Source organism: Callorhinus ursinus, unplaced genomic scaffold (assembly GCF_003265705.2).
Source record: "Callorhinus ursinus isolate GAN/ISIS: 27379988/994484 unplaced genomic scaffold, GSC_fseal_2.0 scaffold33, whole genome shotgun sequence".
NCBI lineage: Eukaryota > Metazoa > Chordata > Mammalia > Carnivora > Otariidae > Callorhinus > Callorhinus ursinus.
The window spans coordinates 4,626,630-4,635,894 of record NW_027397095.1 but is presented as its reverse complement, the minus strand read 5'-3'; the positions used below and the strand labels follow the sequence as shown (position 1 = coordinate 4,635,894).

Sequence of the window (9,265 nt, the reverse complement as noted above, 5' to 3'; positions counted from 1 at the left end):
TATGGTATCTCAGTCCCATGCCAACATCCCTGAGCCTACAAAGAATCACCATCACAGCCAGAGGAAGTGGAATTGGGTGAGCACCCACTGAATGTGGGCCACTGAACTGGGTGCTAGTCTCAATATTCTTTAGCCTCTTTGGGGGAAGAGATAATAGTTTTGCTGAAAGGTCTTGCTAAATTTTATTCCATTCCCCTTGCCAAAAATCCACCTTTCTTTTTCTTTATGTTTAGGTTGTGCTTTTATCCCCAGGTTTGAATTAAGCAGGTGCTCCCAAGTTCTGAACTCTAAAAACTCCTCATGCTTGGGGCGCCTGGCTGGCTCAGTCGGTAGAGTGTGAGACTCTTGATCTCAGGGTGGTGAGTTCGAGCCCCACGTTGGGCATGGAGCCTATTTAAAATAAAAATTAAAAAATAGGGGTGCCTGGGTGGCTCAGTCGGTTAGCATCTGCCTTCGGCTCAGGTCATGATCTCAGGGTCCTGGGATCGAGTCCCGCAATCGGGCTCCCTGCTCTGCAGTGAAGCCTGCTTCTCCCTCTGCCTACTGCTCCCCGTGCTTCTGCACTCTCTCTCTCTGTCAAATAAATAAAGGCAACCTTTAAAAATAAATAAATAAAAAGTAAAAACTCCTCAAGCTTAAAAAAAGAACAACTACTATGGGGTATCTACTAGGTAGATACCAGCCAAGCGCTGTTCTAAGTGCTTAATGTCCAAGAACTCATTTGATCTTTATAACATTTTCAGGAAGTATTTATTAGCACCCATTTTATAACAGAAAACTGAGGCTCAAACAGAAATTAAGGGTCTAAGGTGATATTGCTAGGAAGCGGCAGAGCTAGGATTCAAACCATGTCTGTCTAACTTTAGAGACTGTGTGTAGGCACTAAATGGGAAGACAAAGACTAAAGGAGGCTAAACTTAAAACTGAGTCTTCAACGGGCAAGAAGGGAAGCCAGGTCTGGGCCTCAGTTTCCCTACTACGAAATAAGAGGATTAGATTGGATCATCCATTCATTCATTCACTTAACAAATACTTGTAGAAGGCCTACTCCATGCCATTGTAGGGGATGTTGGGGCGAGAGAAAGGAGGCTGTGATACACAATTGAGAAATACTGCGTCCCTTCATCCAAGGAAGTGGAAATCTAGTTGGAGAGACAGGTAGGCAGAGTGTAGAAGTGCTTAATAGAGGGCCAAGCTCTGTATGGTGGAGGAAACCCCCGAGGAGAAGTTAACTTCCATGGGGGAGGGAGTGGGGGTCAGGGAAAGTGGCATGAAAGAACCAGCTTGAGTAATGGTTGAGTGGGATTTCAACAAGCCCAGAAGGGCATAGAAAATGCTGAAGGAGCAGTCCAGAAAGCGCTTGTCTTGTCCAAGGAATGGTGAGAGGGCTGGTTTGGTGAGAACAGAGGTTTTGTGAGGGACATGGATGGGAAGGAGGCTGGAGCAAGATCAGGGAGGGCCATGGAAGCTAGGTGAAGGCTAATGGAGTTGATTTTGTTGCCAATGGGCAGCCAACGCCAGTTTTTGGGAGGGCAGATGATTTCTTAGTTTCTTCCATCTCTAGCACTGTCTGTTTGATTAAAAACCCTGTTAGGAGTCTTAGGGAGGCAGGGAGGCTTGACCTCGAGAGGCCTCTGGGGTGATTTTAGCCCCCTTCCTCATTTTCCCCCCTTTGGCTATAAAATCCAGAAAGGCTGTTAGTTGTTTACAGAGTTAAGTTTAACCAGACATGCTGTCTCCCCATCTAGACCCAGGGCTCTTAGAGGGCAGAGAACAGGCCTTCCTCAGCATGCAGTGGGCTGTTGGAATGCGTCTCCAGCAGCAACCTGCTGCAGTAGGTTTCGTGCATTTGAGATATATGAAGAGCCAACAGGGGCGATGAATTCTCCCCCACAGCACGAAGGGAAACACTATAGAGCACATAGTGTATGTAACTCATGGTCAGCCCTGCTTCACTCTTTCTTTCCTGAATTTGCAGGGTGCTTTCTGTACCCTTCACTCCCCTAGTCTGCTTTCAACTGCGGTGGCTTAAAATGAGCCCTTCGACAGTCCTAAGACTCTGAGTTCCAGCTCTGACTTCACCTTCAACTGACCAGGGCGGGGGGCGGGGGGGGTGGGGGTGGGGGTGGGGTGGGGGTGGGTGGGTGGGTGGGCAGGGGATGAAGGGATGACCAGAAGCTTCAAATTCGCTTCCTTCTGACACTCCAGCGATCTAAGTCACTGAAATTGTTGTCATTGTTGTTGTCGCTGTCACAGGACTGGGCTGTTTTACCAGAGACACAAGGAAGGCCTCTGATTTCAGAACAAAGCAGAGAATTGGAGCAATTATCCTATGAATTAAGTCAGAGGTTGGTGTGAGGCCTAAATTACCCCCACGAACCCCAAATGCCCTATTTTGTCTGGTTGGCTCCAGGAGGGCAGAGCCCAGGCCCATGTCACCCCTAGGTCTCTGTGCAATGGAGGCTGGTGATGCCGAGGCTGATAATAGTAAAAACTCGCATGAGTCCAGCGGTTTAAGGTGCACAAAATTCTTTCCCATCCACTATCTCATTTGATGCTCAGGGGTGTGCTTGTGAGAGAGGGAGGACAGGGGCATTGATGCCCATATTTTAGAGTTGGGAGGAAGACCCAAAACACAGTGTCTGGCATTGGGCGAGCTCTACTCTAATGTTAGGGCTTGCTTGGGGTCCCACTGCTAGCCATTGACAGGACAGAACTAGGATCTGGTTCTTAGAACTCCCCAAACAATCCTCTTTCTGTCACACCAAGCTGACTCTCCGAGAGTCCAGGCCCAGGCCAGTAGCTGTTATTGATGGAAGAAACAATTATTTAAAAATCTGCATGAGGGGCGCCTGGGTGGCTCAGATGCTTAAGCGTCTGCCTTCGGCTCAGGTCATGATCCCGGGGTCCTGGGATCGAGTCCCGCGTCGGGCTCCTTGCTCCTTGGGAGCCTGCTTCTCCCTCTGCCTCTCTCTCTCTCTCTCTCTCTGTCTCTCATGAATAAATAAAAATCTTTAAAAAAAATAAATAAAAATCTGCATGAAAAGGAACATTTTGGCATTAAATGGAGGTGCTATACCATGTTGAAAAGAACTCTGGATGTGGGGTCAGGATTACTAGGGTTGAGTCCTGGTTCAGGAACTCACTAGCCATGTGACCTGGAGCAAGCCACTCATAGATGCTCATAGACTCAGTTTCCTCAATTACAAAATCGAGGGTTGGAGTGAGAAAACAAATGAAAGAACACAAGTGAAAGGGCTATGTAGACATCCTGAGATTGTACAAAGGTATTATTACTATTATTATTATGTTGTGGTTCTAGCCTCAAATAAAATAATCATTAATCTCTACTCTTTACAAGGTTTCCCACAGCTCTCCCCACCCTGCTCCTTGATTTCCCATCACCTCCTGTAGGGCAGGAAGCGTGGCCCCCAACAGGAAGGGCTCAGAGAAGCTAGAGCTTCAGCCAGGAAATAACCATCTTGCCCCAATCTTCATTTCGCCAGATAAATGATGCAGCCAAATGGTGAGATACAGATGAGTGGGGAACAGCGGTGTCCAGAATCCATTTCAGCCTCAAACCAAAGAGCAAAGTAGCCCCAAGGCCTAAGGCCCTTAAGAGAAGTGGAAATTTAGTAATTACCAGATGAATTAAAATCAGTGAAGACAGCCAATTTAAATCAAAGCAGAATTGCTGGGGCCTGCATTATCAGGCCCAATAGAGGTGAACCCTCACACCTTAATAATGCCTGTAGAATTCGTATGTTGATTAGTTTAAAGGAATCACTTCAAATTTTCACTTTCCCTTGGTGCAACTTAGGCCAAACATTTTGTAAAGTGTGTGGGGTGGGGGGGGGGATGCACGGGAGGGTGGGAATGGCCAAGTAAGACAGCTAGTGAATAAGTTCCCAAAGCAAAGTGGCAAGTGTTTGGTCCCCATTGCTGGCGGTAGATTTTGAGGCTGGTGAGGACAAGCCAGAGGGGTCATAGAACACCAGGCCTTAGACAATAGCAAAGCCCCTGCTACCGCAGTGGCTTACCCCCCTCTGCAATACTCCTCCTTTAAACCAGGTGAGGGAGACATACCAGGCAAGTCTCACCTGCCATCTCTAAAGTCCTTCCAACTGAGAGAAGACACCCCATAGCTTAGAGATGGAACCTCTCTGGGCCTGGGACAAAGGAAAGGGGCAGGGAGGAGGAGGAGGAAGACATTAATCCGTCAGGGCTTCCTTCTAGTCCAAATGACCCTCTGGCTTCCTTAGTATAGATGAATATATAATAAATAATATCAATATATCTGCACATAAAGATTTTTTTTTTTGCAAATTCCTGCTATTCATTTCACATTCCGTGTTTACAAAGCCCTGAACCCTCCAGGAACTGCTGGGCACCTCCCCTAATACCCTCTAGGCTGAGGCGATGCCTTTGAAGTCCCAACCGCGGGCTCAGGGTTGGAGCTGCTAAGAAACACCCTAGGACTGAAAGCAAGTCGGCCGGCAGCTTCAGCTCCTTCGCAAGCTGCTCTCCTCCTCGGAGTTAATGTAAAGTCATCAGAGTTCCAATGTGGACCGCAGGCTTCTCAGCCCTTCAGTCCTGGGGATGGCGGGATGGCCTGGGATGTAAACACATATGAGGATTTATTCCTTTGGCCAGGAGGGGAGTCGTTAGGGTAAAGGGTAAGGGTCAAGGGGCTCGGTTTGGTGACTGAGGAGCCCCCCGGGGGGGTGGGGGGGTGGGCAGAAGCCGAGTTTTCCTCGAGCCAGGTTTTCGGCCCCAAATCGTGCAGGCTTTCCCCCTTTACAGACCTTTCGTTCCCCCCCTTCCCTCGGGCCTCTCGCTCCAGGCACCCCCCCCCCCAAAAGGTGCCTCCACGCCCAGGCCAGGGGCTGTCCTTTGAAGTCGGCCCAGGGGGTTTGCAGCACACAAGGTTGCCACGAAGGGTGGGCCGCCCTGGAGACGCAAGGCGAGGCAGCGAGCCCCGGCATTTTCCCTTCCCCAGCACCTGTCCCACTTCGGCGCCGGGGCTGGGGCTGCGCCCGCGGGCGGCCTCGGTGCCCGAGCGCCAGAGCCTTGCACCGAGGTCGCCCGGGTTAGGGAAGTGGGGGGCCAGGGAAGGGGCGGGGCGTCTGGCGGGGGCGCCCCCCCGCATGCAAGACCCCACGCCCCCCCCATACACGGAGGCTAAACGGAGATAGAGAGTCACACATAAAGCACGAGCGAAAACGCTCGCTCTCCGACCCCGAGCGGCGTTGCTCGGGCCCCCCCCCTTCCTGGAGCCGGGGGCTGGCCGGGGAAGGTGGCTTCGTTCTTCCCCCGTGGCCAGTGCGGGGTCTGCGGCTGCCCGGAGAGGTTCCGGCTTCCCCGGTGCTGGCAGGGGGAGCCCCGAGAACTGCAGGCCCGCCCCCCCTTCCTCCTCCTCCTTCCCCTCCTCCCCCACGTGTCCTCCCGGAGCCCAGCGGCCTGATCCCAGCACCCCCCGCCACCTCCCTCCTCCTCTCGCTTCGCCCGCTTCCCCGGCGGCGTGGGGAAGAGCAAAGTTGCGACAGCGGCCGGGGGGCTCTGCCCAGGTGAAGGGGGCGCCGTGGGGGGTGGGGGATGGCGCGGCCCTGCGGCGGGGGCGGAGGGAAGATAAAGAAACTTGCTTTCCGCTGCCCCCACCCCGCGCGGGTTCGGATCTTGCGTGGACCGAGCCCTCGTGGCGAGACGCGGCAACGCCGCTGGGACCGAGGCCGGCACCGGGACCCAGACCCGGACCGCGCGCCTGGGCCGGCTCGGCGGGCGCAGGCAGCGGGCCAGGCCGGCACCCAGGCAAGGGCGGGGTGGGTGGCCATACACCGGACCGAACCGGAGACTCCGGTGGCCTGGGCGCGGGCCGAACCCGGACCGGGCCGAGTTGGGCGGCGAAGTAGGACGTGGATTCGGGGGCGGGGCGCGGCGGGAGGGGGAAACCAGGCCCCGCCGGACTGGCCTGGGCGTGGGGGCGGGGGGCGAGTTCGGGGCACTTGCTGGGCTCGGGACCGAGCGGTAGGGCGGGGCGGCGCTAGGGGCTGGGCCGGACCCGCGGGGAGAGGGCGAAGGGGGGAGCCGGGGGTGGAGTAGGGGCGTGGAGTTGCGAGCGGGGTCTGGCCTCGGCCGGGGGCGAAGGTAGATCGGCGGGGCCGCCAGCGGAGGGAGGGAGGCCCGCGGTAGCGCGGCGGCAGCGAAGGCCAGCTTCCGCGGAGTTTGTGCCCGGGCTTCCCGGGCTCGGGCCGCCTCACGCGCACAAATGGGGCTAGGGGACTGACTGGTAAGCAACTGCGAGTGTTAGACGGTGTTCGGCGGCGATTCCGGGAAAAGCAAGGAAAGACACCGTCTGCAATTATGCCGCACCCCCCACCCACCTCTTAGCATCTGGATTTTGCTCTCAGGGGGCCGCGGACCCTCCCCGCCACAACCCTTTCACTCTCCTGCGCTCCCACCGCCTCCCCCCTTCCTAGGCCATCTGACTCTCCTAGGGGTATGTGTTTGGGGGTGGACGACGGCGTGGGGGGGGCGGCGATATACTCTCCCTCCCGCGGCAGCAGCCTAGTTCGTATCTTATTCCTACATGTAGCGTCGCTTCGAGTCTTGTGGACATTGGGGTTTAGATAACCTACCCCCACCCCACCCCCTCAAGCTATTTGATGGCTTTTAAGGAAAGGGAGGAATCCCTGGATTTCCACGCCTAGAACGAGGTTTGAGGATTGAGATTCACCCCCAGCTCACTTCCACTACCAACCCCTCTTTCCTTGTAAGCCATTTCCACGGGGATCCGAACTTTGGGGGGCGGTATTAATGTGCTTCTCTATCTCTACACAGGGTCGGCGTGGCCAAGGACGGCTAGTCTCTGAGGGAAAGTAGCCACCAGTCCAACTCGGGTCGCCCCCATTATTACTTCGGTGAGGGGGGCAACGCTAAGGAGATAATGGTGGGTAGGGACCCAGTATAAAGGAGGGGGCTGGGTGGTCGCCCCCGGAGGGACTCCGTTTCTTGTAAGGTAGGGAGAAGGGAGCCCAGGCTTCAGGGGAGGGGTTCTGGGGAGGGACATGGGGGGTGGCGATGACGGGGGGGAAGGGAAGAAGGGGGTCACACCCTGCCAGCAAGGGGAGCTTCCCTCAGGCCCCTGGGAGAAGGGGACTGAATGTGTCTGTTCTGTGCTGCCCGGCAGGGGAGATCTGGGGTCTCTGGATTTGCACACTGGATCGGGCACCAGTGGCCTGAGAAAGTCAGGTCGGGGCATATGGTGGAGAGCCTTGGAGGAAAGAGACAGAAACCCCTGGCCTTGGCGCCCTGATCTTTTCCCTTCCTCAGTCTTCCCGTTCGAGGGGCATTGAGGGCTGGGGGCGTGGGGCTCTTGCAGCCCCTAGGATTGAGCGCCTCCGCCTCTCCTGGGAGTCTAGCTTTTTGCCCGGCTTGCTGCAGCCACTGCTGCTGCCTCCCTCTCCGGAATCCGCTTGGTCCTCGCAGCGATCCCCTCCTCCTCCCCTCCCCTCCCAGTGTCACCGGGGCTGCTTGGCTCTGCCCCCTTCGCCGCCGCTTGCTCCCTGCTTTCGTCCCTCCCTCTCTTGCTCGCTCCCTCCCTTCGCTTCCACCTCCCCATTCCTCCCCCCCTCGGCAGGTGGCATTCTGGGAGTTGTAGTCCCGTGGAGCGGCGGCTAGCGCCGCCCGCGAACCCCGCCGGACTCCACTTCCCGTCGAGCCCTGCGACCGGCACCCACTCCACCAGGCTTCGCTCGCACACACAGACACACACACACACCGCTCTCCCCCTCACTCTTTCGCTTGCCGCGGCTGCTGCCAGTGTGTGGCTCTGTCTCTCCTCCGCTTTGCCGAGCCCTCCCTTCTTCCTCTCAGTTCCTAGAGTCCGACCGCCGCCGCCGCCGAGAGAGAGGAGAAGGAGGTCGGTGGCGATAAGGGGCGGAGGGGGGGCATCAGATCGGGGCAGTATTAGGCGGGTGGCGGCTCAGAGTGGGTAAGAGGGAGCCCGGGTGGCGGCCTGAGCCTCCCCGCGGAGCCGACCCGGGAACAGGTGCGTCTTTTTTTTCTCTCCCCCCACCCCTCCCCCCCCTTTTACCCCCCGGCCTTTCTCGTATCCCCCCACCCGCTTCTTTCTATCTTAAGCCTTTTCCCAACCCTGTCCCTTCTTCGCCCCGCGGCCGCTCTGCTTGCCCCCCGGGGGCGCCGTCCTCTTCGTGTCCCCGGACGTAGCGCTCCCTGGAGCTCGCTCTGTCCTCGCCCCTCCCTTCGGGACAGCTCCCCTCCACTTCCCACCTTCGTACCCCATCCCTGCCCTACCCTACCCCCTCCTCACCCCCTTCTCCCTTAGCCAGGTGAGACTTGTTCGCCACGATCTGAGAGTCTTCTTCCTGGCTGGGCGGGGGTCTCCATGGAAACGGGGGTCGGGTTGATCCTGGGGGGGAACCATTGGAATTACCCCACTCCTCAGAAAGGGAGGTGGAGGCTATGGTCTTGTTAACTACCTGGCCCTAACACCCCCCACCCCCCATCCAAGGATCCAGTGATCCGAAGGGAGGCTGGCCAGGAGGGCAGGGCGAGAAAGGGCTTGTTTTTTGGGGGGGGGGTGGCTGTCCGTGATGAAGTCTTGAAGAGACCTGGAGAAAATACCCTCCAACCTCAGAGGAGAGGTGCGACGGTTGCTCTTCAGGGCTGCTTTCTCTCCGGTGTTGGGGTGCGGGAACCATAGGGTAAGGGGTACCCCTAGGTGGCGGCGGGGCCTGGGTTCGGGAGTGGGAGTGCTGTGATGGGGGCAGGGGCAATTATTCGAGTCCCTGGAAAAAAGGCGGGGGATGACTTCGGAGCGCCCTGGCTCCGCTGCCCTCGCTCTAGGGGCGGGGGCCGCCGGGCCGGGCGCGGCGGGGAGGGGGCTTAAATTGAAGGAGGATGAGATGGGGGCAATTCATACTAGCCCCGGCGAGCCAGGGGGAGATCCGGCGTGCAAGCTCTCCACCCGCTCCGCGCCAGGCCTGGAGGCAAGGGGTCTGAGAGCGAAGCCGAGGGGTGGAAGGAGGGAGGCTCCGGTTACGGGGCCGGGTTTCGGGATCAGGGGCAATCCCCCAGCCCTTGAAGGAGGGAGAGGGATGGCCGCGAACCCCAGGGCTCCCCCACCCAGGGTCCTAAGGGGCGTGAGGAACAGACAGCAGGCCCAGCGGAGCTGGATTCGAGCGGATCGCGGCTGGGGAGTGGGGGGGCTTAGTGGTGGGCTTCGGGGGGAGCAGTCCGGCGGCGG

General features: G+C 57.3%; 1 protein-coding gene and 1 non-coding gene across 6 annotated transcripts in view; both read left to right on the top strand.

Annotated features, from left to right (window-relative positions):
* Positions 1-311: 311 nt before the first annotated feature.
* TRNAK-CUU (transfer RNA lysine (anticodon CUU)) lies at positions 312-384 on the top strand. Its single transcript has one exon. It is a non-coding gene; the product is annotated as a tRNA-Lys (tRNA).
* Positions 385-5,436: 5,052 nt separating this feature from the next.
* The window catches only part of BCORL1 (BCL6 corepressor like 1), a 63,610-nt gene continuing 59,781 nt past the window's right edge, over positions 5,437-9,265 (top strand). For 2 of the 5 annotated variants that reach the window (XM_073879156.1, XM_025852553.2), the window contains exon 1: positions 5,437-5,567. The gene's annotated coding sequence lies outside the window, so the exon portion shown is untranslated. Of the gene's footprint in view, positions 5,568-6,146; positions 6,287-6,837; positions 6,918-7,758; positions 7,923-9,265 lie in introns of those variants that run through there. The other 3 variants (XM_025852554.2, XM_073879153.1, XM_073879155.1) reach the window with 3 other exon arrangements.